At 47.7% G+C, this 27,743-nt stretch overlaps 1 long non-coding RNA gene across 3 annotated transcripts in view; it reads right to left on the bottom strand.

Moving 5' to 3' along the window:
* The window catches only part of LOC112977098, a 97,775-nt gene that overhangs the window by 4,240 nt on the left and 65,792 nt on the right, over positions 1-27,743 (bottom strand). The window contains exons 4-7 of one of the 3 annotated variants that reach the window (XR_003257321.1): positions 12,257-12,384; positions 8,211-8,427; positions 8,028-8,116; positions 3,388-3,582 (exon numbers count right to left, since the gene is read on the bottom strand). This is a non-coding gene — a long non-coding RNA (uncharacterized LOC112977098). Of the gene's footprint in view, positions 1-3,387; positions 3,583-5,306; positions 6,189-8,027; positions 8,117-8,210; positions 8,428-12,256; positions 12,385-18,970; positions 20,012-27,743 lie in introns of those variants that run through there. The other 2 variants (XR_003257322.1, XR_003257323.1) reach the window with 2 other exon arrangements.

Below are 27,743 nucleotides of genomic sequence, written 5' to 3'. Positions count from 1 at the left end.
TCAGGGACCGTTCCTGGGGAGCTAAATGGCCTGTCTCTTTACCCATGGAACCAGAAGCTCATTATGAAAAGTTGTTTTGATATTCCTGCTGGAAATCCTCACTCAACAACACATTTGATAATCGTACATGGTCCCATAGCTAGATACACTCATGCCCATCTGCTGAGATGGCAATTTGCCCGCTCACCAGATGGTACGCTTGATTCACAAGGGCAGAGGTGCCAAAAAAAAAGATGGATTTAGATGACACTGTTAGTGCCACCTCTTCTGCATTCCCTCTGCAGTGACAGCTCAGACAAATTAGTGCCACTGCAACAAAGAATTCCTCGTTATAAAACATAGGAATTAGAGATGGAAAAGACCTATTAGGTCATCTACTCCGTCTCCTTGCCAATGCCTGATCATCACATTAATCTTCCCAAATGTGAATATCGCCATGGAAGAAAAAAAGACAGACTGCTTCCAGATACTGGTAGTTGCCAAAAACGCAAGCAAGATTTCTGCTTGTGCCTGAGAGAACCGTGTGGACCATATGGGGTGTCAAAATATATTACACAAAAGTTCAGCCTGAAGGCAATCTACGTGAGAGGAGGCCCGTGACAGACATAAAAAACGTTCACTTACATGGGAGGATCTAATTGCAACAGTGGAACATAACACATGAGATGTCATCCCGCGCACTTGGGCAGATACGCAAACAATAAATACCTCCATGTGCTTTGAGAGACTTGAAAAAGGGGAATTTCATCAGCAAATTGAATAGCAATCACAAATGTGACATAAATGACTGAAAAGACAGGTCAGCTCCATTTTTCCTTACCCATAATGCTGCAAGACACATTTACTATCATCCCAATGCTCCATCACGATGTTTTAAGAAAAACATATCAGGGCTTTAAACATTTGATGTGGCAAATACTAAGCCACACGATGTCACGCTTCACAGAAAACATGTGTTTTCTTTCCAGTTGAGTTGGAATAGTTTTAACAAACAACCACTGAGCTAATGCAACATCTATTTTAAAAATACAAACTCCCTTTAACTTTTCAAAACTTTACAAATCAAATCCAACTCTGACTTCATGTCTCTCGTCCAATACCAGGGGAACAGCAAAAATACCAGTGGAACTATAGCTACACTGCAGGGTTAATATTCAAAGTGTTGCCAAATGTTCATTTAAAAAAATAGGAAGAAAATGCTGTATAAAATGAGCTCTCCTTAAATGTTTCCCTGAATTGGAAATCATATTAGTTAACATCTCATCATATGACAAAAGACAAGGGTGACATGTTTACCAGCTTTTTCTTTCTTGGCTTTTCCATGAATTGGTTGATTTTAGAATTTCATCCTATTTCTTCTCTTTTTGATTCCACTATTAATTCTTAGGGTCATATAAATAATTTAAAAAAGAAAAAGAAAAGACAGCCATTCAGTCAGTGGTTTTCATATGATTTTCAGGTCCTATCTTTCCTTCACAGTTTGCACAAACTGTAATTGATAATCAACCTAATGGGATGGACCTTACAGATTTCAGAGTGTTCAGCAGCTCAGCTCTTGAAATCCCCTGAATATCTCAGCTGTTTACTTCCAAACTGAACATTGGATGAGACTGACAGAGCCCAAACACGTAAATAAGTGCAAAGGAAGGAGACGAAGCGCTCTTCAAAAGCCACGGCTTCTCTCCGTTGGCTTTCTGAGCAGTATCGCTCCAGGAATGCATAGCTATTTTTGTTGCTCAAAAACTCGAGGTTTTGCTGCTGTGACCGCACCGACGAGGCCTCCCTGTTGACCTTGTTTCTTCCTCTGCAACAGCTAGCCCGAAGCTGAAGGAAGGACTTTGCTCCCCATAAAAAGGCACTGAATGGTGCTAAGTGCCTGCAAACAGCTGTGATGCATCATGTTCTCCATGAGTTGGTGGGGAGTTAAAAACAATTCTTTCTGAATCTGATTATTTTCCATAAATTTTCACTTTACAGTAAAAATGCAGGGCAATAATAAAAAGGCTAGTTGGTTTACTGTCCTCCTGTTGGTTTAGTCTCTTTGCAGAATTTATTCCAGGCATAAGGGTAAAACATCACTGATTTTTTTAAAGAATATCTGGGGAAAGCCACAGAAAGGTTTTGGAGATAAGCACCCAGTCTTTCGTAACATAATTAGCAGACAATTCTGCAGAGTGCAGGAAAACATCCATGAAGGCAGACAGGGGTTAGGAAGCAAGTATTCTTTAGCTGGTATAGTATTGGGTTTTTTAAAAAAACTGGAGAGCTCTTCACTTTAAAGGAAGAGCAGAACTTCCTTGGTTTGTTCAGCTCGCAGACAAATCACCATTAAAACCTGTGGCTGAGACGGCGCTGCTCAGAAAGCCCCCCGCCAGCATCCCGCTTTGCTCCGTGAATCCCTGCTTTCCGTTACGCTGCCCATTTCCCTCCCATTTCACGGGGGCCCCAGGGTAGGGACCACTTAGCAGGGATAAAGCCGGCAGCATCTGGCCCATAAGGAACCTGCTCTACAAGCCAAAGCTGCGAGGGTCCCTGCAACGACCCGACTGTGAGACAAGACTCAGCTCCTAAGAGTGTCCTAACCTATTACCCGCAAATGCAATACGAGTCCATTAAGGACACAGAGAAATTGCTCTGCAATTGCATTCTCTGGCCCTTATCTAGTACAACTATCATCCCAGTGACTATTGGGAATAAAGGTAGTTATTGTTCCATAGCTGCTAAAATGAACAGCGCACTGAATGCAGCGAATTTCTTTGTTTGGGTTTTTTTTCCCCCCGTAAGGGAAGCTACCTCTCCGCCGGCGATCGATCTGTGGGTCCTGAGTGCTCCCTGGCTGGCTGCTGCTGAGACACACTGAATGGGTTGCTGTTCTCATGGTCCTTTCTTATTTTTTACGCTATGTCACTCCTGGAACTGCATTGATATGAAATGTCAGTCGGTAATCATTTACAAAAGCGAGTAAGGAGGCTGCTCGTTTCGTGCCTTGGAAAAGGAGACAATGAAGATGAGCAGCCTTTTCTTTTTCTTTTTTTTTTTCCTTTCATGAGCAATAAGCAGGAATATCAAAACTGAAGTCCCTTCAAAGAACTGCAAGTTTCCAAAACAATAGCTAAAAAAGAGATTTAAGAGCACAATAAAACATTGTAGCCATTGGGTTTGGAAGCAGGAAGAGTCCTTTCATTTTAGCAGCATGCCCTATGGGAATAAAGGTTTATATGAGCAATTAGGATCTCACCAAGATAAATAAGGATAAGAAAAGGGAAAATGCATCCTATATCCCAGTGCACAAAGTGAGCATTACCCAGAAAAAAGGAACTGTCATCTAATGTACGGATAAGCTAAAGCAGAGGCAAGCTTTTTATTCAAAAGAATTGAGACGCTTACCTTGCTTCTCTGAAATGTGTATTCGCAATTCGCAATAGTCACTATTCAGCCTCGAAGCCCGTATACCTTCCAGCCCTGCAGCTGGGGTTCATTCTTAACACATCAGAGGGTCCCAGAGGATGCCTGAAGGTCACCTTGGAGTCTGCACATTGCCAGCTGACCCTTGCTGATCTAATAGGGTTTTTCTGGATAAATCTGGATTAAAAAGAAATTATTTAGAAAAAAGTTTCTTTTTTCCTATTTAGGCCAATTTTTTACCTTTTCTGTTAAAATTTTGCCCCTTGTTCTTAGCCTGAATTTGTCTTTCCAATCACTGGATCTCATGCCATTTCCCACTGGACTTCAGAAATCTCTTCCATTTGGTACCATCCTGAACCATTCCCAATTCATCTCTAAATGCACGCTTTGCGGAACCAAAGAGATCAGTTTTGTTGATTACGTTTCTGAAGCCTGCAGTTATTTTTAGAATTCTCTTCAAGGCCGAATGAGGCTTTGAAGGAGTAAATAAACTCAAAGACCTTTTAATGAGGGAAGCAACTCCTGCCACTCTTACTGCAGGTGGAAGCAGCGACCTTTCCTTTATCCAAGGTTGAAGAACGCAAGCCAGTGAGATGATTCATGTTCATGTTGTCCCATGGTCCTTACCTTTCATTTAGGCCGTGTCTGCATAGCCCAGGCCCTGGCAGGAGCTACCTGCTCTGCTCCCTGACCCCAGCTCAAAGTGCGTTTCCAGCTGACGGCAAAGACCTTGGGTGGGCTTCGTCCTCTGCAGGTACCTCCATTCTCCCCACAGACTATAGAAAGGCTGGAGTGGCATTTCTGTTAGGTGCCTGGACTAGGCCTCATAGCGCCTAAAGCTAAGATATTCACCATTTCTGGTGAATATCTGGACTATGCTGTGCGTTTCTCACAAACAAGGCAGGACAAAACAAAGCTAAAGCTTTAAACCTTGAATTTCTTCAAGGTTTTTCTGCAGAAGGTATTTTTGCAGTAACAGGCATCATTCCATTTCTATGCTTTGCTATTACTATTGAACACAGGGTACGGAAATCAAGGAGAAGAGCGTGAAATGAAGTTGCATTGCTTAAAAGAGCTTGATTGATATGAAGTAAAGCATTTCCCCTTGAATTCACAAAGTGAAGCTCGCATTTTTAAATCAACACTCGTCTTTATGAAAACAAGTAATTATTCTTTCATTGAAGCCAGAGTCAAAGTCTGGCAAATTACTAAAGTTAGAAAAATGCAAATGTTACATTAGTCTGGAAGACCACAGTTATGTTTCATTAACTCAGACTCTTTTCGTACATGCATAATGCATTTTCCCTGTTTATTTTTGTGGTTAACTGGAAGCAAAGGTCTACACCAGCCCGTTGCTTCAACAGAAAGACGATAGCCGACACGAGGAACGGCCCGGGATGTCAGCCGGCATGGCGCGCGCCTCCAGCCCCAAGCAGCGCGCACGCCGCGTGCAAGGCTCCGCGTCACGCGCAGGGTTCGAGCTGCTGCTTCTGTTTTCCCGGCGGCAACCCGAAGCCTCGCAGAGGGCGAGCTCCGAGGGGGTCGGGCCGAAACCCGCGGAGGAAATGCGGCGGGGAGGCTTCCCCCGCCCTGCCGGGCTCCCAGCCAGATCCGGAGCGGCGGAGAGGGAGGACGCGGCGGCGTTCCCCGGGGACGCTGCAGTCGCTCCTTGCACGAGGCACCGCTGCTTTCCAGAGGCGACTGCGCTTGTCCGAGGCAGCGAAAGGAAACAGCAGCCTGCCCCATCCGTGCACGCTCTGCGGGCGAAAGGAGAGGCTTGGACAGGGGTCCCCTGCTAGGGACGGGCCGGGCCGGGTGGCAATAGGCCCCTGCGCCGCAGCTAGCGTGCAGCGTGCCGCTGAATCCCCAACAGCTTGTTACCGCGGGGCTGGTCCTACACCCCCGCGGTGCTGAGTCGAGCGGGCTGGTAAAATGAAGACAGATGGCGGCAAGCCTCTCTTCCAGGCCTCGTGAGTCACAGCCCATTCACCGCGATTCTTCGTACCAGACACACTCCTTCCCAGTTTTTTACTTAACGTGGAAGGCGCGCATGAATACAGCCCCTGAGCTGCCTCCCACGGTGCATCTGCAGAGACCTCCTCCACGGCCGGCTAACGCAGCAGCTTCGCTCCACGCGCCACCTCACATCCTCCAGGCGCGGGAAAGCGGCCGTGAGGCTGGGAGCCCGGCAGACCCAGAGGCACAGCAGTCGGCTCACGGGCTTGCCGCAAGGCTTCGTCAAGGGAGGCTCGTTAAATGCCTCGAGACCTTCGGATGGTGCACGCGCAGAGCCCCGTGCACCGGGAGAGGCGCAGCGCTCTGGGCTCCCTGGCCGAGCCCCGGGGGTCCCTGGACCCTCTTCGACCTCCAGCTAGTCCATTGCTGGACCTCGGTACGTGCCTGCTCAATGCAAGGCCATAGAGGTGAGATCCTGGGGTTACGTGCAAACTCCGGGCTGCAACTCCGACCCGCTGCAGCCATTTAAAAATATTCTTTGAAGTATGCACTTGATCTGAATGCTGCCTGTCATGCTTGATTTATCTGGCTCATTCCATAAATAGTCAGTCAATCCCTTTCCTTGCAAACAATAGCAAGTTTATTGCGGGCTGAGCGACTTCCTGCTTTATCCCACGATAAACAGCAGTTTGGCACCGGCGTCGCTGTAGAAAGCTCTGCAGGGCTGCCAAGGGCTCTGACACTTGCACCCACGGTCGCAGGGAGTTCAGCGCGGCCTCGCGGTTCCCCCTCCCCGAGCAGCCTTGGAATTCTGCAAGATCGGAAAACTTTGGATGCACAATTAAGGTGCTTTCTGGGGCCTGCAGGGCTGGTGAGAGCCCTGACGCACGGGAAAAGGAACGGAAGCAGAAACGTGGCATCAGCATCAGCATACTCATGACTTCTGGGATGAGAATGATACTACTGGCTTTAGGAGGTTATGATTAAAGAGCAAAAATACAAAAAATGTTGAGTTTTTTATTTTCCTTCAGCACTGTGTTTATTTTCCTTTTGTTCATGTTTTCAAGCTTTCTTCTACCACCATGAGAACACGAAACTTTTAGGTGAAGTTAAGCCTGTGTGGCCTTGCCTCTCCCAAGAGCTGCCAGCGTCCTGGAGCTCGACTGTCCACACCAAAGGCACTTGCGTTTCCTTGCTTGGACCAATTATTGCTGCTTTATAGCAAGGCAAAATAAGCTTCTCTGCGGATGTACTGAACTATAATTGCCCCTGCACAAATCCTGTTCCAGACTTTATCACTAATTTAATGTAACTCCAGTCAGTTTAGCTCGTAACATCAGCAATCCAAAGCGATGCTACCTGGGAGCAATAAAATGCGGTTTCCCTATTCTCAGTGGGAGTAAGGAAGCAAAATCAAAAGACTGAATGCATTTCCCTTATGACAGCGCAGAGGTGTGTAAAGGCAGCGGTGTTTTCCGTGGGCGTGCTCATTCCCTGGGAACCCTCCGGAGCAGCGCTGCCAGCTCCTGTGGGCTGGGAGCTGCTGCTCCAGCCGCTGCTGTCGCTCTGCTCCGTATGCAACTCCCACGGCGAGAACCCAATTTGTCAGGGATGCTCGGTTAGAAAGTGTGGTATTACACAATTTTTCATTATTATTAGAGCACCTGCCCCAGCGCAATGAGCATTGCACTGGCTCCTGTGGGTGCTGACATGACGTGAAATATAGCCCTGTGTTGAAACGCAATGCGTTAGAAACCACTATCCCAAAATCGAACATCAGGTAGGCTTTCTATCAAATTGCCTAAGCCTGGTCCAGACAGACTTGCTTGTCTGTAACACAGAAAAGCCTGATAAGGAAGCAGGAGGTGCTGACCTGAAATTACCCATCAAAGACAAAGGCTACTTGTATATTAGTGAATCTCCATGCCAAGGTTTTAAATATCACATATCTGTGCACCTAGGAAGAATCTACAGCAAGAATAACAGGCAGAGATGTTTGAAATGTTAGCACAATAAAATGCATCTTGTTGCAAGTTTCATTTAAACAAACTTGAAATTCATAATAGCAGCAGTCAAAAGTTGCAGAATGATTCTTTAAATTGTTGCCACTTTATTTGTTAATTTTTACCTACTGTTTACATAGGGTTTTTAGTGTCTTTCAGGCCAAAAGAACAGACACGGCAAGTCAGTTTATAAGCCTTCTTTTTAGAGCCAAGCTAACATTTTTAATAACGGTGATGATGTGCAAATGAAGAAACTAAAGAAAGAGAGCTTGGCTGCTCTCAGGACAAATGAAAAGGTAAGTGAAAAGAGCTCAACTCTGAAGCACAGAAATTTGAATGAGTTAAAAGAGAAAAATCAAAATAAACCAAGTCTAAGCTGCTGACTTTTGCGAGTTGGAGGTTAAGGCCAGCGAGTTGCCTCTCTCTCAGTAGCATAACGTCATTTCACGTGTAACCAAATTAAGTTCTGGGTTTAAAAGAGAACCTGAGAGTGACAAAGCTCATCTTATTAAAAAGTTTGCAAAACTTAGTGAAAAACCATATAAATAAAAGTAAATGTCATCTAACCTTGGCAGGAAAGAACCACAGAGCCTCAAATGTAACAGAAAAAAAAAAAAATCAGTGCTGCCCATTTAAAAGAAACTGAGGCAAAAAATAACTCACGCGAATGAGAGCAGCTTTACAGCAGATTTGTCGGTGGCCTTCCCTTCCACGCGTCCAGGCTGGCCAGAGCAGCACTCCTGTGGCAAAAGCTGTGAAAGTCATTAATCTTCATGCCCACCTCAGTTGATATCTAGGGCAAAGCACCACCAAATGTTTTACTGGACAACCCCCTTCAGCACTTACCAGCTTGTCAAGCTATTTATATCCCCAGATCTTTCTTCTTTCTTTCCTGCCTGCAGCGAAGGTCGGTGTTACTGGGGTCATCTAGCATGGCACGGCTGCCTCCCGCGGTGCGGACGGCGCGCGTCTGGGTGGCTGGAGAAACCTCGTCCGCACGGCGGTGATGAAACCCCGGGGAGACCCGTCACACGTTTCACTCGGGCTGCCCGCATACCTGCGGCTGAAAAGAAACACAGCACCCCGGTAGGGAGGAACTGGCTACGCTTCACTCAGATTTTACAGGACAGCGGTTTCAGATGTGCTGCACTTAGGAGCTCTGGCTTTTTACTACCCGTCAGGTTTTTTGCTTTACTTCTAAGATGGGAAAATTGTGATGAACTGACTGAAAGCTTTCAAAAGAATCCCACTGCTGAAAGCGAATTCTTGCCTGAGTGCATTTTTACTGCTAAACTCTTATAAACCTTGGTAAAAAAAGCCCAGAATTCATCTTCTATGCATTTGAAAAAAACCAGCGAATTCAAACGGAATTCAATAGTATTTCACTTGCACACCGAAACAGGAATGTTGGAGGTGGCTAATTTTTATTTACAAAGGTTGCCTGTTCCTGAGGCAGCCCTCACGTCTCTGGTGCAGAGCCACTCACCCAGCTAACCAGAACACAGAATCCCAGAACGGTTGAGGTTGGCAGGGACCTCTGGAGATCATCTAGTCCAAGCCCCCTGCTCAAGCAGGGTCACCTAGGGCACATTGCACAGGACTGTGTCCAGATGGCTTTTGAATATCTCCAAGGAAGGAGACTCCCCAGCCTCTCTGGGCAACCTGTTCCTGTGCTCAGTCACCCTCACAGTGAAGAAGTTTTTCCTCATGTTCAGATGGAAGTGTCTGTGTTTCAGTTTGTGCCCGTTGCCTCGCGTCCTGTCGCTCGGCACCACTGAAGAGAGTCTGGCCCCATCCTCTTTTACATCCTCCCTCCAGATACTTGTACACGTTGATAAGATCCCCCCTCAGCCTTCTCTTCGCCAGGCTCAACAGGCCCAGCTCGCTCAGCCTCTCCTCATATGAGAGATGCTCCAGTCCCCTAATCAGCTTAGTAGCTCTTTGCTGGACTCGCTCCAGTAGCTCCATGTCTCTCTTGTACTGGGGAGCCCAGAACTGGACACAGTACTCCAGATGTGGCCTCACCAGGGCTGAGGAGAGGGGGAGGATCACCTCCCTCAACCTGCTGGCAACTCTTCCTAATGCACCCCAGGATACCTTTGGTCTTCTTGGCCACAAGGGCACATTGCTGGCTCATGGTCAACTTGGTGTCCACCAGGACCCCCAGGTCCTTCTCCACAGAGCTGCTTTCCAGCAGGTCAGCCCCCAGTCTGTACTGCTGCATGGGGTTATTCCTCCCTAGGTGCAGGACCCTGCACTTCCCTTTCCTGAGCTCCATGAGGTTCCTCTCTGCCCATCTCTCCAGCCTGTGGAGGTCCCTCTGAGTGGCAGCACAGCCCTCTGGTGTATCTGCCACTCCTCCCAGTTTGGGATCATCAGCAGACTTGCTGAGGGTGCACTCTGTCCCTTCATCCAGGTCACTGATGAAGAAGTTGAACAAGACTGGACCCAGTACTGACCCCCTGAGGGACACCACTATCTACAGGCCTCCAACTAGACTTTGTGCCACTGATCACAACCCTCTGAGCTCTGCCTTTCAGCCAGTTCTCAATCCACCTCACTGTCCGCTCATCTAACCCACACTTCCTGAGCTTGTCTATGAGGATGTTATGGGAGACAGTATCAAAAGCCTTGCTGAAGTCAAGGTAGACAACATCCACTGCTCTCCCCTCATCTACCCAGGCAGTCATTCCATCATAGAAGGCTATCAGATTGGTTAGGCATGATTTCCCCTTGATGAATACATGCTGACTACTCCTGATCACCTTCTTTTCCTCCCCATGCTTGGAGATGGCATCCAGGATGAGCTGCTCCATCACCTTTCCAGGGACGGAGGTGAGGCTGACTGGCCTGTAGTTCCCTGGGTCCTCCTTCTTGCCCTTTTGAAGACTGGGGTGACATTGGTTTTCTTTCAGTCCTCAGCCACCTTTCCCGATCTCCATGACCTTTCAAAGATGATCGACAGTGGCCTAGCAATGACATCCACCAGCTCCCTCAGTCTGCTTTTGTTATTGAAATATTTTTTCACCTAAACAAGAGCAAAGCTGCCTTTCCAGGGGCCAAGGCTGTTGAGATTTTTAGCAGACCACGCTCTCCAGAGGCTTTTCTCATGGGCCAGGTAGGTGCTGTGCTACCGGGACACGCTGCCCGTCGCTCGCCCAGGACATCATTGCAGCACCAAGGATGTTGCCAGAGCTAAGCAATGCTGTTTGCGCTGTGGCAGCATTATAAACCATTTAGCTAAGGGCCATTTAAAGCCCTGACCGCTTTAATCCTGGCCAGCCTCTCCCTGCCAGTGCTGTGTCCTCTGCTGCACCTCCAGGTCCTCCTTTGATCCCAGTTGTTCTTCTGAGCTATAAAAATACTCTCTGTAGACTGGTAATAGCTGCACTTTGACAATTCAGGTTTAATATGCTCAGGAGAGAGTCTGAGAGGTTAAAAGCTGAACGCATGCTTTTATGGGAGCAGATACACTCCAGGCAAAAGCATGTCTGAGTCTGTCGGAGAAGGGGAAGAAAAGGAATAAGCACATCGCAGGGAGAAAGACAGAATCAGGCCAGAAGTGGCAGCCTGGGACACAAGCCCTGGAGACACGTCTTCAAAAGCAAATACCACTTGCAGCTGGAAAGGCTGCGGCAGCTAAAGGGAAGGAGCAGATTGCTGGATGGGAGCACAGCTCCAAAGGCACTGGGCTTACAAGTGTGGTTTCTCCTGACTCAGGGCCAATGGAGCACACGCGTTTCTCAGAAGCTAAGTGAGAGGACAAAAGGCCAGACTGTGGTCCAGCTGTTGGTGGGTACATGAAATCAGCTTACTCCTTAGAATGACTTTTCACATTTTCCAAACTCCATATAATAATTCTGGAGATAGGCGGCTGAAAAAGCAGCCAATGTATTCAGCACCGGTGATTAAAAAAGAGAACCTAGAACATACGTGCACACACTTGCAACATGAGGTCTGAAGATTTATAAAAAAGGGGATTAGAAAATTACTTTTGGACCTAAGAGGAGGAGAGGAATGCTCCAAGCTCCAAGTATTGCCTATTTAATATCTCATCTGATATTTTAAGGCAGCTCATAACTTGCAGACTCATTTGGACTGTCCACCCCTCTGGGTGCAGGTTAAACAAAACGACAGGAGAAACTACGGGAGCACTTCAAGTTACCTCCTAAACCAAGGGATTACTTGCTGTGAGAGTTCGTCGGTGCAAGCTCTACTCAGTGTATTTTGCTCCAGGTTATTCAACTCTCTGATATCCAGGGAGCATTGTGGCACATCCAATTATAACTTAAAGAAATTTATAGTATTAGCCTTCACTTTCTGAAATAGCTCTCACCAGTCTAAAGCTACAGATGAGTTTTTCTCAGACAATGGGACAAAGTCATTCTCCTTACGGATGGGAAACAAAAGGAAAGAAAATCACCCACTACTGCATTCAACAAGTACCGATGTGCCTGTCTCAGAAAGCAGCATTTAGCACTGTGAAAGAAGACTGATGCCTTCAGCTACCACAAGGAAGAAATAATCTGGTTAGATATATTTGAGAAAGATTTCCAGCAACAGAAGTCAGTCATTCCTTTGATGGATTGATTGAAGTAATTAGAATAAGCACCACAAAACGTGGGAAAATACTGAGACCCTCCAAGCATCCTGCATATCTGGACCTCTTCGTCTGTCAGACTTAACCTTTGCGTTCAAATGTCAAAGTACGCACTGTCGTTTCACCGTCATTTTAGAAGTCTTGCCGCCTACCTGCTGCATGGTTTCATGACCATTATAGCAGATGCTGCACTTGCACTTGCTCTTGCTTCTCTTTCAAAGCTTCGCTCGCCGGTGGAAATAGGATAGCTTTTTTTCCCTTGCAGAAAGGTTCAAATAAAGTGATGGATTACCTGCGTTTGGAAGGCTTACGAACGTGCTGCATCAGTCAGGTTTCTTCAGTGATCTTGACACGCTTCACACAACTTTGTGTGCTTATAAATGAGCCCATTGACGTTAGCCTGAAGGTGAGGAAGGACTTCTGCAGAAATAACCCAGGGAATAAAGAGCTAAGTATAGGGAAAAAAATCTTAGATAAAATTTTAATCATATTTACAATAAATTAAGAGCAGGTGAGGGTTGCACTGAACTTTGTCCGTATGACATTATACTAAAATGAAGCCATCACACGAGTGTCCTTTTAATGCTTAAATATTTTACTGGTTTTATGAGAAAAATGTACAAAATCAGGAAAAGCAGAAATGTAATGCTTACAAAATTAAATACATATGGGAAATATAAAAGAACCAGACTGAATAATAAACTGTGTACTCTAGGATTATCCCTAATTGTGCAGAGACACTGGCCATATGTGTCTAAAAATGAAGACCATATTTGATCAGAGCTCTTTGGTCTGTTCTGATTTTATAGGCTACTCCAACCATCACAAGCCACATAATTAACTGAGAAAATATAGCCTATATTTTAAAGCACATTGTTTCATTGTCAGTTCATTTATGAGGTGAAATGGTAAATTCGTTAGAATTTACAGATTCCACTACCAATATTTACCAAGACAAGATGAAAGAAGTTCAGTCACTAACCATAGAAGCCAAGATATTTTTGAAATGACTTAATTGCAAATACTTTCCTTTGGGGATCCACTTCATGAGACATCTTAAAGGGGATTTGTTTTCCAAATGTGTTGAGCATTTAATTTCTAAAATAACATTTCTCACCCTTGGCACTCAAAGTGATGAGTCACTTGTCAAATCTTGGCCCACACTGCAAAATGCCGCAGGAAATAACTGCTTAAGAGTGTTTGTAAAAGAGAAAAGGCCAAGGAAGTGGCCACAATTTGAAAGAAGATCATCCTTTTTTTTTTTTTATCCAGTTCTTTGTTGTGTAAAGTGACGTATGGAGCCCCAGCTTCCAAAGCTAATTTCAAATAAAGAGGAACCAAAATTTAACCCAATGGTTTCAATAACTCACAATGCTGTAAATAGTCCAGCAGCATTTTAGCATTTGAAGGTTTGGGCAAGTGTGGGAGTAGTGCTCCCTAAGAGCAGGAGACGGGGAAACACTGCTGTTAAATGATACCCAGACCCCTCCTGGCCCCCCAGTTCCCCGCATCCCCAGGTACAAACTGTGTTTTTTGGATGATCCTGTTATTCACTGTGTTTCCCCGCCAATATAAGACCATCGCTCACATACCAAAAAGTGGAAAAAGTGAATCTCGTGAAGGATGTTCTTCAGGACATGTCCCACCAGCCACCCCAGAACTGCGAAATCCCCTATGACAACTTTACTGGAAGAGTCATTGCATCTGATCATTGCACAGTGAATACTTTTTCTTCGTGCTTTCCTTCATGCTACTATTTTTTCCAAAACTAAATAAGGGAAAAAGTAAATAAATATATTTACTTTAAAGCATGAAGAATCTCTCAAGAAGTCTGAAGCTTCAGTAAAACAGGTTCATTGCTTCAAATGCCAGAATGGACAGAACCTTACATTAATATGAAATAATAACCTAGAGCATAGACTGTATATAGTATAAAACACACAAAAAATTGGAGCTGGAAACTCAGCAGGACATAGAGCGAAGGTCACCTCCAAGCTGTTGACAGCAAAGGTTAGCAAGCCGATCGGCAGCAGCTGGGGATACTCAAATCAGTCTTTTTGAACAAGTAAGGTGAACTCTATCGATACAATTACCATTGCCATGAGTTGCATATATGCATATGAAAGGAGAAAAATATAAAGGTGAGGGCTGAGACTAGTCGAGGAATCCGCGGAAGATGGAAAGCAAGAGAGTGGTGGTGGTTTGGACTTTGGGGGCTGCCGCCGCAGCACCGTGCCCCAGCCAGGGTCGGGTTCGCCGCAGGAGCGCTCCGGGGAGACCCGCGCTGGCACTAGCTATTTCCGGACTCGCTTGTGATTTTCCACTCAAAAAATTTGCTTTTATGGAAAAAACACTCGTCTGATTAATTTTTTTCATGGGAAAACGTCAATTCTGATTTTGAAAATACGATTGCTTTATTGCATGGGAAGCTTTGCAAGGGAAATGGTTGCCTCACTTTAAAACGCTGTCTCTCGGCTTTCGGCTCAAGCAACTTGAAGAAGTTGAAACATCAGCCAAAAAATGACTTTGTGATATGTTTCAAGGGTTTTTTAAACTATAAAAAATACTAAGTCGAAGCAGACTGGCAATTCCAATTCTGTGGTGAGATACTGCCTCAAAATTTTAAATGCTACTTTTAATGCATCTTAATGCTGTTTTAACACATTTGAAACTTTCTGCATAAAACTGTTTTTTCTCTAACAAAGAAAGCGACCGGGGATTTGCCTCACTTCTGGTTTTTAGGCGCTTGCCTTGGTTTTGCTGAGGAAGAATGAGCCTACGCTTAGGTGCCACCAGCAGTCCTGGGCCTGCCGGGTTTCCTAGGTGACCTGGGGGAATTCGTTTAGAGACTGTTTTGTTTTTTGTTTTTTTAAATGAGCAGCCGCTTTTTTCTGAGCGCTAAATTCCCCTCGCTTAATTGTCTCGGGGAATAGTAGCAGGTGCCCTCTGCGGTTTTAGCCAGCCGCCTCCTTTGGAAATCCCTTTCTCCGCCTCTCTGTTTCCCCGCCGCGGTAAAACGGCGATAAACGGCTATTTTGCACGATCCGCCCCGGGGCTCGGACTGCACAGGGCACCCGGAGGAGGCGGCAGGTTCGGTCCGCGCACGAACCCCCCTGCACCAGGCAGCGCCCCAGGGCAGCGGGCAGAGCCACCGCAGCGGCCGGGGCTCGCCGGGCGCCCGGGACGTTAAGCGCAGCGCTGCTCCAGCCCCTGGTTTAGCTTTTATTACACTTTTATACTTACATAAAATAAGTTTGAATAGCGAGAACTTTTCAGTTGGGCTAGATTTCCTGGGGGTCTTTTATAAAACGAATGAGGCAAGAACGATTTCAGAAGGGATTCTGCGGCAACAGTGGCCTCGCTCCAGATTTTTGTACTTGATGTATTCCAGCTTGGAGCAATAAATGGTGCTGTAAAGGCGCGGTCATCCGTGCAGAAATCTGAGCAGATAATCCTAATCAGGAGACACTCATTAAACCCTGTTTAATGTTGTTCATTCTATGGGTAATTAATAATGCAGCCAGCTTAAAAAAACCCGTACGTGGCATGGATGGTATAACACAAACAACGGCGTCTACGTGACCTGTTGAACAAGGCTTTCCCTGCTGGAAAACGGAGAGGAAGCAATAAATACCTCTTATTTATGCAGAAAGCGGACAGCCAGCCATCAATAAGCAAAAACCTCCGGCGTTCGCCGGGGGCCCCGGCGTGCCGCGGAGACGGGGAGCGCGGGAGGATCCCTTCCTGCCCCGCAGCTCCCGCAAGGACGAGGCCGGCGCCCCGCGCGCCGCGGCGGAAACCTCCGCCGCTGGGGCGGCACCCAGGGGATGCGGCTCCTTACGTTAAAGCCAGCGAGGGCAATGAACCACGCGCAAATGTGTGACTCGGGGCCAAGGTTCGGTCTCCACGGAAACCGTGACATCGGATTTGCTAACTTTTGTTATCCAGAACTGTCACCCGGGGCGCCTCCCTGCTACTGGTCTCGCGCAGCGGAGCAGTTGGCCCACGTGCCATCTCCCCGCTCCTCCCGGACCGCTAGGGACGAGCATGCGCCCTCGGCGCCGCCGCAGCGACGAGACCGGCGTTTGGCAGGAGACGCTTCCACGAACGTCATTTACGTTTTTGCTGTGGTCCAGGCGGGGTGTAAATCAAACAGACACCAACATCCTTCCTCCCTTGTGGGAGGTCTTCACGTTGCCATCGTCACATCCGTGCGGTGAGGCGTGGGCCCGCCTGTCTGCTTCTGCCGTTGAGAGCTAAAGGGTTGCATCATCCCTGAGGGAAATGTTAACATTCAGGGAATAGATCTGGAAAAAAGGTCATAAATCACCTAACCAGACCATTCATATTGTCTAGTCATAATTTTCTGTCTTTTATCTCCATGTCTTTAACCAGCGAGGGAATTTCGGGGCTTTTTACACGCTAGTCTTCAAAGAGGACAAACTAAATTTGGCGGCCAAGCTTTACAGGGAGGAGCGGAGCACGGTCGCTGCAGCGTTTCTATGTTCTGCGGCACTTGGACCCGCGTCCGAGTTCTCCTCTCTTGCGTAAAAAAGGACTGCCTTGGGCACGGGGCCGGAGCTCAGCGCCCGGGGCTGGCACGCATCCGCGTAGGCGCCCAGGGAGCAGGGCCACTCTCCCCCCACCTGGTGGAACAGACGTTGCCGCTTCCCCGCTCCTTCTCAGCCGTATTTTTCTCCTGGTTGAGCAAGAAAAGGCCCCAGCAACATGCTGAGCGGGAGCCGCTGCGGTTTGCTCGCGAATGGAAAATGAAGATAAAATTATGTAAACATTAAGCGACAGACTGAAATATTGCCACGCAGTTAATCAGTGTTTTACAAGAATGCATATAAATATCTTCCAGAGCTTTTACTAAGCTGTTTTATTTTATATATTTTGTCTGCTAAGTATCACACTTGACCATGGAGGCAGTCAACTGGTTGCAGCTGTAAAAACTGTCCGTTGCATGTACACGCGCTAGAGCCTGCCAGCACTCAGGGAAGCGGGAGTGCGTGTAGCACTCGGAATCAGCGCCTCTTTGTCCGGACCTCCTTTGTCCCACCGGCTCCCCATTCTGCTCTCCCGCCGGTCCCACAGGCCTTGGCAGCACTTTGCTGGATATCAGCCACTGCTTTTCTCTCCGGTAACCACCGGGGACTTCACCAGCATATGTCCTCAGAGACCTGCTGGTCCTCATTTTTGTTCTCTGATTATAAACAGTTGTCTGGAAGCCTGGATCTGAACCCTCTGGGCTTAGCGCTCTATCCCTGCACGCGCAAAGCTCCCAGATGCATGGGTAACTCCCGTGCTTTCCTAAGCCAGTGCACACAGCAAACTGCTACAAGAGAGGTTCGTGGCTGCCCTGTAGCTCCAACGAGCGACGAAGCTTCACCTCGAACGCCGTCTCTGCCCAGCCACCCTTCCCCTCCCGCGGGAGGACCTGGCGCCTGCCGGAAATGCTGTGGGCCTTGTAGACACAGGGAAGGAGGCAACACACATCCTTTCATTCCGCCTGTTTCTTAACCGCCACAAGATTAAGGGAGCAAGAGGCGCGAAATAGCCATGCCAAGGTCATAATATCCCCAATTTGGGATCTGGAGGCCTTCTAGCCACCCCACACTCATTGCCCCAGCAGTGCTGCTAGCCCCAGCCCAGTTAGTCCCAGCCCAAACGGGTTCTGCGCTTGGACTGGCCTGGGCTGGGCAAGGGCACAGGCGAGAAAGGGCGTCAAGAGTTGCATGGGCTGTGCGTACAACTCAAAAAAAGGCAAAAAACCAGAAGTTGCATGCTCCACCTACCAATCTGTACAGCAACAGAAGGCCTGCTTCCGACGTCTGAACACCCAGGCTTTTCTGCTTCCTTTGAAGGACCTGAAACCACCGCTGTTGGAGAGAGAGGATGCTCGGACTAGATGAACAACCCATCTGATTCAGTGTCGCAATTCTTTCTTTTCTGTGCTTAGCTTAGAATTTAGCTCCTAAAACAGCTTTTTCCCATTCTTTCCTCATAAGCACTTCATGATGGTAGCCCAAAAAAAAAAAAAAAAAAAAATCTCCCCCTCATCTTTAATAAATCCTCCCATTAGCTTTAATTCGCTTTCATTGCAGAAATTCCGAGGGCATTAACCCACCGTCTCCTGCATGTATTTCAGACATTCTTGCAAATTGCTTGCCACTGGATTTTACCATGGATCACTGGAAAATTTCATTCAGAAAGCAGTAGCAGTGCCCATCAAACGGAAAACACCCAAGCTGCCATACAAAAGAGCAAGTGTCCGGTCTCGGCACAGCTACATGCACTCACAATATTTTGTGGCAGAGGAGTTAGTCTGCCCCACGCTGCAAGTGGTTCTGCCTTGGAACCACAGCTGGTTCGTCTTATTCTGCTGAGCTAGGAAATCAAGTGAAATTAGAAACCGAAAACTTAGCCCAAATTTTCAAACCGAGAGCTGAATTACGCAAGTATCAGACGTCTCTCTGGAATTTTTCAGGAGCCTTGATCCCTACTACTCCTTGCGGGTACAGAGAGCTCGCGAAACCCTTAACAAGGCCAGGCTGGAAGCAGCGCGCGGCCGGCTCTGCGGGGACGGGGATCGGCCCCGTTTCCTTTGAGGCCGACACGCACGCTCATTGATTTCTGCAGACACAGACGTAGGCAGCGCTGCTGTGAGACGGTATCTGCATTTAATTGGCTTGTTCCCTTTCTCTCGTCTCTGCCCGTTTCTTCTTTCATGCCTCCTCTGTTGTCGCACCGTCCCCTGTTCTCCCTCATTTGTCGCATCCCCCTGGGCCTGAATCCCCTCCACCTTTCATTGCCATTTCAAATGCCCCAAATTGTTTTACTTTTATGCTACAATGTCTCTCGCTTCCCTGAATATCCTCCCCTAGGAATAATGCCGGGGTCTCTCCTTTCATTCATATTGTCTTCTGCGCTTAGTTAAAAGAAATTGGACGTTAAACCTGCACAAAGCCAACGGTGCATTTATTGCTTTTTGATCTTGACAATCACGAGCCATAATAGATTCAGAATCAAAACATTCAGGAAATTTGGCACAGCAAGGACTTGGAAAAAGCAGTTAAAAGGAAGATTTCCAGATTTTTTATTTTTTATTAAATCAAGGTTTCAGAGAAATTTTGCTTTGAAATGATGTCTTGCACATAAACCTGTTCCATTTTGCCAAGTGGTTTCCAGTTTCTTGTAATAAGACAGCCAGGTACCAGAAGCCTACAGAAGACGGAGCCTTTTTTACCATCACCCTGCTCGTGCAGCTAGGCTCAAAACCAAGGCGTCCTTTCATTACATCGCACGCTCGAATGCGAAACGCTTTCGGCCCTTAATCCTGGTGCTCCGTGGTCTAACTCTGCTAGGCCCCTGGAGATAACGACGCGTTAGCGGCCGAGGGCAACGTCTCCCCACCGCTCCTTTTCGCATTTGATGCGTCGACAGCGTGTTTATGGCCGAGCTCATTTCTCTCACCCGCCTTGCGTTTCGCTCGGAGAGACAAAGCACAAGGACAGTAGCAGGAGAGGGATCGTTTTCATCCTATTTCCATTTGTTCGAGCCGCTTGCACGTCGCTCACAGTACAGGTTGCCTTCCAAACACGGGGAATCTCGTCTCCGTTTTAATGGGTCTAACGAGGCCGCCTTGGCGCAGGCAGCCTGCGCGGCTTTCATTCCTGCGGTCTATTAACATACGCACTCTTCGAGCTGTTTACAGCGTGTGTCCAGAGATATTTTTCTGATTAACCACCAGCAGTTATTCAAATTTTGTTTGCCCACATGCACAGCTGGGAAGAGCAAACATCAGATATGCCGAGCTGGGTAGGGCTGTGGATGGGAACCGGCTGCGCTTCCGGGGGTGTGAGATCCCGGGCTCCCACGGAGCGGCTCCGCGCTGCTGCTTGGCACTCCGCTCCTCTCACGCTCCTCTTCGCTCTGTTTCACCATTTCTTCGTCTATTATTGTAAATGCTTTGAAGAAGAGAATGCCTTTGTACCTGTCTTGGTACTGTGCCTATCTGATCTGAAGCAGCGATTACTGGATATTCCTGCAGTGCAATCAAGTATGTATTAGCAGCTCGTACTTCTGCACGGAAAATTAGGTATTAAAGGTATTACAGGCCATTTCGTTGCAAAAATCAGCACACGTTAAGTAACTTCTACTTCAAGTCCCAAAATATTCTGCAGCACTTACCTCTGAGGTATGTATATTTATGCATGCACACATTATTTTAATTAGATCACTGGTGCTATCATTAGCAGAACGAAGGCTACGTGGTAGAGCGCCTGGCAACCATTAACTTTTCATTTAAAACATGTCACACGTAATGAGAACATCAGATAATGATCAAGAGCCTAGTTCTCATTTCAGGAAAACCTCACTTGTTCCCATTTAAACCCTTGTCAGCCTTGGCGGAGCTCACGTTTGGAGAGGGGCAGGGCAGATCCACCTCGGAGCTCGTGCCCGCTCTTCCCGTGCTCCCCCTGCGCGTCTGAGCGAGCTCGAGGGCGCAGCACAACGGGGCAGATTCCCTCCGTTCCGCACACACGTAAACGGTTACAAAACGCGGCAGTGGGAAGGGGCTCCGCCGCTTGCAGAGATGCCGGCGGCGGAATCTGTTCACCTCCCTCTAGCGCTGACATGAAGCATGAGTCTGAGCTGTGCGCGCCTGCCGGAACGCCTCCCCGCCCCGGGCTGCTGCTCGGCTTAGCAGGCGAGCAGACCCTTAGACGTCGGGAGACTGCTCCGCTTCTCTCCTTAACCTTAGCACAATTTTCCTTTTTAATAAAAAAGTGCTCCTCTTTGGGGGAAAAGCCAGCTCAGCTGGCACCGAGCCATTGCCGAGAGCAGGCCTCCTGCCTTCCCAGATGCATCAGCTACAGCTCAGCAGGGTTTTGATGGAAAACTGCTCAACTTTCCTGTTTTCTATCCGAGTCGCATCAAACGAGCTGATTGAAAGCGTCTCCCACCTCCACGTTTTTGGGATGTTCTCAACCGCCAGGCTTTGCAGCGCTCTGCTCCGGCGCCGCGCCGCGCGGGAAACCCCGCCGGCAGCCTTTTGTTGGAGGCTCCCGTTCCTCCCGGGGACACAATACGTCCCCTAATCGGATGCAAGCCGAAAGGAGAGGGCGTCGAGGGGAGGGGGGACGGGGCACCAGCCGCCCGGCGCCGTGCCAAGAGCCCGGCGAGACGCGAGGCTGCTGGCGCACCGCCGCCGCGGCAGCTCGCCACCTGAGCCCCGGCCGCCGCCGGCCGCGGGAACCGCCTCCCGCTCCCTCCGCACGGCTCCGCCAAGACATCCTGGCCCCGGGGGAGCTTTTGGGAGCAGGGGAGGGTGTCGCGCCGGGGGTTCCTCGCACCCCCGGGGCGAGCTGAGGAATGGCCACCGCCGCCACCGAGGGGCGATCGGCGACTCGGGAAAGTGGCTACGCGCGAGCCCCCCATCTCCCCTCCTGCGGGGCCACCCTGCCTAGGACCCTTCCAGTTCAGGGAAAGCTTTTGTTTGAACCCAATTAAATGAAGTCCTGGGTTTTTTTTCCAATCACAGGCTAGAAACCACATGGGCAGCAAGAAAGACGGAATCATCTAAGAAAAGACAGATCGGTTGTTATTCACCTTCCAGATAATACAAGAACCAGGGACCAGCCAGTTATTCAAGGAGAGTTTTGCAGTAGTTCAGAAAAAAGGATAATACATCTATTAGACACACACCAGAATCGAGAACTGATTTGTACACAAATGCCTTAATCACTTATCTCCCACCCTTTGCCCTTGTGCTAATACTCATCTGGGTCAGTGCAGTGGCTCTGACATGTACTGTCATTTACAGATGAGTAATTTCTTGCTTTTCATTCATTTAATGCAAAGTCTTGGCAGAACGAGCCGGGCAATAAACCTTGCGAGGTCTGCGTCTGAGCACCCATGACATATAAGCCGTGCATAAGTCTTGCAGACAGACCATAGCCTAACTGCAGTAATTGGTTTTTCCTTGCTCTAAAATCTTTCTACATTAACCAGATCAATATTGTGAGCCAGTTTCCTGCTTACATATTTTACCTAAATTGTAAATCTATCTTTTTTCAATACTCTAAGTATTTTTAATACAGCGACATGATCTGAGAAGTGCCAGGAACTGTTTGCCTGGTAAATGTGCTCCCCACGCAGTGCCTTCGTTAGCCTTACCATGCAAACGAAGCCCACAAGCGGCGCCGGACCTTGCTGGCAAGCGCGGCGGCTGGCCGGCCCCTCGCCCGCCCGGCGGGCAGCAGCGCAAAGGGAACAGCACCGCGTCTCTCTTTGAACGGACTCATTAGAGGAGACAGATCCTGAGCCAGGCAAGTGGGGAAAAAAAAAAGCAAAAAAGCCAGTGAATGAACATAAACTTTGCCTGGAAGAGTTAGTGCAGCAGACTCGGAGGGGCACCACGCCAACGGTGGTGAAACCGGCTCCGGCTGGGACATATGCCTGCTCCGGAGAGCAGGTAACGCAGCTCCTCGGTGGTGCTGGCAGGAGACTGAGCAGCCCGTTCTGCCTCTGCAAATGGGGCCCGCATTAAATACGCAGCACAAGGCTGCACCAGCTGTTCTGGAGGCCAGTTTGCCATCAAATTAAACTGGGCTCATAACGCGAGTCCCAGGAGTTTGCACAGGTTTCATTTGCCCTGCAGGGCTGATTTAAGTTCATTGCTGAAGTTCAAACGCTGACCAGAAAACCCAGGCACACGTCCCAGGTTGTGTTAATTGCCGAGATGAGAAGCAGACGTCCCTCACGCTGATGAGCAGCTGCAGCTCATACGGCATTGCTGCCGCACGGGTTTTGCAGGCAGAGCGCTCGAGCAACTGGAATTAGCCTGCCATTTCAGCAGCTGATTGCTGCAAAGCGTTTTAGATCACTTCTGTAGTTATGATTGATTTATTCGTCTGGGGGGGTGCCATACCCGGAGAGAGCGAAAAGACAGACACTCACTAGTTACATCTAATCGACCACTCTTAACTAATTTAATGCTTTTCCAACTGTAACGGTGTCTCCAAATTATGGTCTGGCTGCAATACGATTTCCAAAGCTTTAATCTCCCACGCAGGTTCCAGCGCTGCCAGAGAGAGATTTTGCAGAACTTTGGTGCTTGTGGGCAGAATTCAACCCACAATAAGGATTAAATAAAGGAAAACAACGGCAAACTGCCACCTGCCACCATCTCTTCCCAAATACACACGAATAAATATTAGCAAGACCCACAAATTAAAAGAAATGATATTTTATTTTCAACCTCATGCTACAGCAGAGGATTGCCCTCTTTTTCTCTGTACAAAATTGCTCAGGTTCTTGCCTGGTGTAATTCAGCATCATTCCACTGGTATTATTAGTAGCCAAATTTCCGGGGAGGATATAGCCCCGTTTTCTTTATTTAAGATTCTTGCTCTCACCTACTGCCCTCTATGAACAGGAAAACAGCACCATAGAGAGGAAGTATTTCACTCCCGCAGCCGTTAAGAAACGTGAGTCATTTGTCATTGACGTGTCCGGTTGTAGCAGTCTGGGCACCTTGGGAGGAAAACTATTGTTTCTCCTGTTAGACAATACGTATTCTCTTACCCTATTTGCCATGTTTTCATTGATAAAAGACTACAGCATGCAAAAATCAAATCTCATGCATAATGCACAGAACAGTGATTAACTTTTCACTGCGATACTCTGTCTCCTGCCGCGGGGATGCTGACTGATTACCAATGGACTCCTGCCTCTGTCTCCAGCGAACTCTGCCAATTCTAATTATTGATCGTACATCTTGCACCAGTTTAGCTTTCAAAGCTGCTCAAAGTGTCTCTTTCTGTTTTCCCCTTCACTTGGCTGGCAGACACACATGGAAGTAACTACGTGTCTGATTGCATTACGATCTAAAACTGCAACGCTTACTGCAGTTGCTGTGTTTGCAAATATTATCAGTGGCGCACGGGCCTGGAAGCCAAATCTTGCGAGATCGAATTTTACAAGTTCAGGCTGCATCTCAGTTTCTTCCCCCTGCGTTTCCAAATCCTGCTTCAGCAGCTGGGTACTTTGTTAAGGGTTGCCAAACTGTCCCGGCTTCTTCAGAGCATCCTGGTGGTGGTGGACACCATCCCCTCTCAACCTCCCGCCGACAGGCTGCTGGGAGCAGGGGCTGCACCGGAGCCGGACCTGCCGCACCAGCTCGTCGCTCCCTGCGGCCCAATGCGAGGAGCTTCAGCACGAACCAAGTATGCTCAGTGCAAACTCTGTTTTTTTTGGGATGCCAAGGCAAAATGATATTATCCCGGTTTAACACCTTGCTGCATGCACTGAGCGGTGGGAACTGATTCTTCCCAGGCAATGCTTATGGGCTCAGTGAGGTTAGCAAAGCTCTCTTATTTACCCACGTATTGGCCTATCAAGTAGCAATAAAAGAGACTACCTCTGTGCATAAAGTCTGTCTTTTACCACGCACCTAGACAGAACAAGTGATGGCTGTTTAGCTGTTGTGATTGTACTGTCAACAGTTAAATGAAATAAAACATTATTAATAATAATAATAACAACAGTAATGGCAATAAGCTGTAGCAGTATCAGTGTTCCAGTGATGCGAGAGTCCTCTTAGCTGGGCAAACCCTTCAGCAGCCTCAACCGAAGGGGTCTCCACTGGTGGGGTTCAGAGCACTGGGACAAGTTGCTGCTCAGCAGGGAAATGGGAGATGGGACCCGAACCCCCAGGTCTGATGCCTCCTGGCTTTGATCTGATCAAGTAGCATTACAGAGTTGTTGCTTTTTTTCCCAATATTTTCTTTTCACTTGCTGATTCGAGCCCTCCCAGAGAAACAAATCTTGAAAAAAATCAGAGGTCCTTTCCTCACAGCTTGGTAGCTAATGATCGAGCTACTTTTGATGTGGTGGTGGAACTACCATGCACGAGTACTGCCCTTGAAGCCTGAACGTTTTATGGCTATAAAATGGACTTGTTCAATATACGTGGACTTGTCCCGTTACAACTATTTCACAGGCTGGCAAAAATTTGATCTTCACTAGACATCAGAGGAAAGATTCAGAATTTCGAGAATCCTGGTCCAGCTCCCCTGTGACATTAAAAAACCACACTGCAGTGTGTTTTGTGAAAGGCTGCAGTAATTGTGAACGGGAAGGTGATGGGGCCCCTTTCACTAGATTAGACCCAGATGGCCTGCACAGATCTGGAAATAGCCTCTGCATTCCTTATGATGAACGCACAAATCCATTTTGCAGCTATCTGAACCGTCATGTTGTGAAATGCATGGTGATTGACTAAGAGAGTATTAACCTTGTCATTTGTAATAGGTCATCTGGTGATTTTATCACGTTTTAATCTATATTTTTTCATACCAAGCTACTTTCTATGGAAAACATACAGATGGAAGAGCAGTGGAGAGATATGGACAGACAGGGTCAATGTTTAGAGACTTTGACGATAATTTTTTTAATGCTTGCCTTTTCTAAGTCAGTTTTTTGGTAGCTCTTATGGTGGGGTAAGATGACCATTTTCCAGGATTTATGTGATCAAATTAGTGATGCATATTTACTGATGACCACGTATTCCCTATATCCTTGATGTGCTGCTTAAACTGATTGGACAGGTTTAAAAGAACAGACCATAGGCAATAAGTTTTTAGGATCTATGCTCTACTCAAAGTTACGCATGTCCCCTCGAAGTCATGCTATTACTGTCTATCTGAGGGTAAAACCTGATACAGATTTATTTTGTGTTTTGTGAGGACAGTTATCACTTCTGGTTTACTCACTGTCGTATTTTAAGTGGGTGATGTTCTGTGAATACCTAAGTTAGACATTTAATTAACTAAAAAAGCAATTTTTCTTCAGAACAGTTTTATAGGCCAAAGGTTGCAGGCACCTGGTGAGGCTTTTGAAAGCATTGAATACCAAATTTGCCAACCAGTACGTCTTCAAGAATACTTAAAATCCGCCCTTCTTTGCTATATCTTAATCCGAGACAGTTCAGGTCACCTTTGTTTCCTCTCGCAGGTGCTGGGTTTTGGTTGTTTTAGCAGACATGAGACTGAGCAGTTTCCATATATTAGACTTTCTTAGTCATGGCTGTACGTCCCGACACGGTGCTCAGGTAGAGGGAAGGATGTTACTTCAGTTACTTTTACACGTATTTTTCTGGGTTGTGTTTCCTGAAAAGGATGAGTATGGGTCTCAGATACGGTTTTGGTACAGGAAGCAACGGCTCAGCTGGAACACAACATAAAATAGGTTCCTCCAGCTGGTGGGGATAACTGAATTTATTTCTCCAGATTCAGATCTGCATTGAAGATGGTGATTGTTCTACCTAGTTGGAATGATTTAGGGCTGTAGCAAGAAGAGAGTGAACTGGGGCAACCATCGAGTTTAAACCACATTCCTGTGTCACTGCATGACGAAATTAAGTTCAGGCTGGATGGCTTATTAGCTGGAATTGTAGTCTAGTAAAGTGTTTAGAAAGGGGTCAAGCATGATGATTGGGTTTTGATGAAAGAAGTAGATCCAAAAACATGAAGAAATACATTTTTAAGACAGAACACTGAAAAAGAAGACGCAAACGTTTTAAAACATCACTCTCCTCCCAACCCTTTCTCGGTCCCACCTCCAACCTGAAAACACGTGCACCAAAATGCCGCAAGGCGCTAGCTCCAGGTGGGCCATGCACAGCGCTGCCGGGCAAGTACAGCGTAGTGAGCTCCCACCGCCGCTCCGGCACCGGCCCCTCTGCTAGAGCCCGCCAGCGAAGCTGCTAATTACTGCCACAAAATAATCAGCAGAGGGAAACACATTGCTGTCACCGTTGCCCTGAGCTGGATGGAAGATTGTCACATGAAGGGAGAAGGTTCCCCAACCTGTTATTAATTCTCCGAGCTATGGAAGAGGTGTTTAATGCCTGGTCGCAGCTTGTAAGGGAGCGTAGACACATCATGCAATTTGAGGCTCTGTCTCGTGCTCTCCTGGTTATTGCTATTATCTGCTGCTGGTCTTGGCATCTACTTTACAAAGTGAAATGTGCTGAAATACCCCCGGAAGGTTACATCTGTAATTACTGGTATCTGCATTTCTGTGTTGATGGGGACGTTTCCATTATATTATATCATACTGTGTGTGGAAAGCACCATCGTGTAAACATGACAGTATTGCATTTGTACAGCGTTTTCTGGGCATGGATCTCAAAGCACGGTGCAATTGTCTTTATGCATTAGGTGTCTGGCAGAGAAGCAGCGTATAACTGCCTCATTCTTGCAGGTTAGAAAGTTGAGACATTTTGAGATTAATGGAATTCCTCGAGCCCAGGGAGGAAGTTTGTGTTGGCATGATAACACACCTCCATCCATTAATATGCTACAAAGTCTTCCTATGATTTAGATTACTCCTTCCTTGGAGCAGAGCTTAAGGGATATGTTTCCCATGCAAACCTGCAAAACCAGGGTAGAGCAGACCAGCCGGCTTGGCCATCGCATCGCCCTGGTTTCCACGTCCCCTGCCACAACATTTCCCGGAGCCGGGGGCAGCCCATGGCTGGTGCTGCGGTGGCTGCGGCGGCTGCGGAGGGCAAGGCAGCGCACAGAGAGACGAAGCCAGCCCCGCAGCCGGTCCCCACGCGCAGCCTTCCCCTCCCGGCGCTGGGCGGCTGCGCTCACCGCCCGGTGCACATCCGACATCCAGGAAACACCTTTTCGCGGTGCTCATACGCTATCAGAATGATTTCAGCTGCTTCCCGCCCCGTGGAGAAAAGAGGATTGCGCCCTCAC

The sequence above is a fragment of the Apteryx rowi genome, unplaced genomic scaffold, assembly GCF_003343035.1.
Source record: "Apteryx rowi isolate R43461 unplaced genomic scaffold, aptRow1 scaffold_8, whole genome shotgun sequence".
NCBI classification, from domain to species: domain Eukaryota; kingdom Metazoa; phylum Chordata; class Aves; order Apterygiformes; family Apterygidae; genus Apteryx; species Apteryx rowi.
Note: the sequence above shows the minus strand (reverse complement) of the source record. Positions and strands in the feature narration are given on the sequence as shown.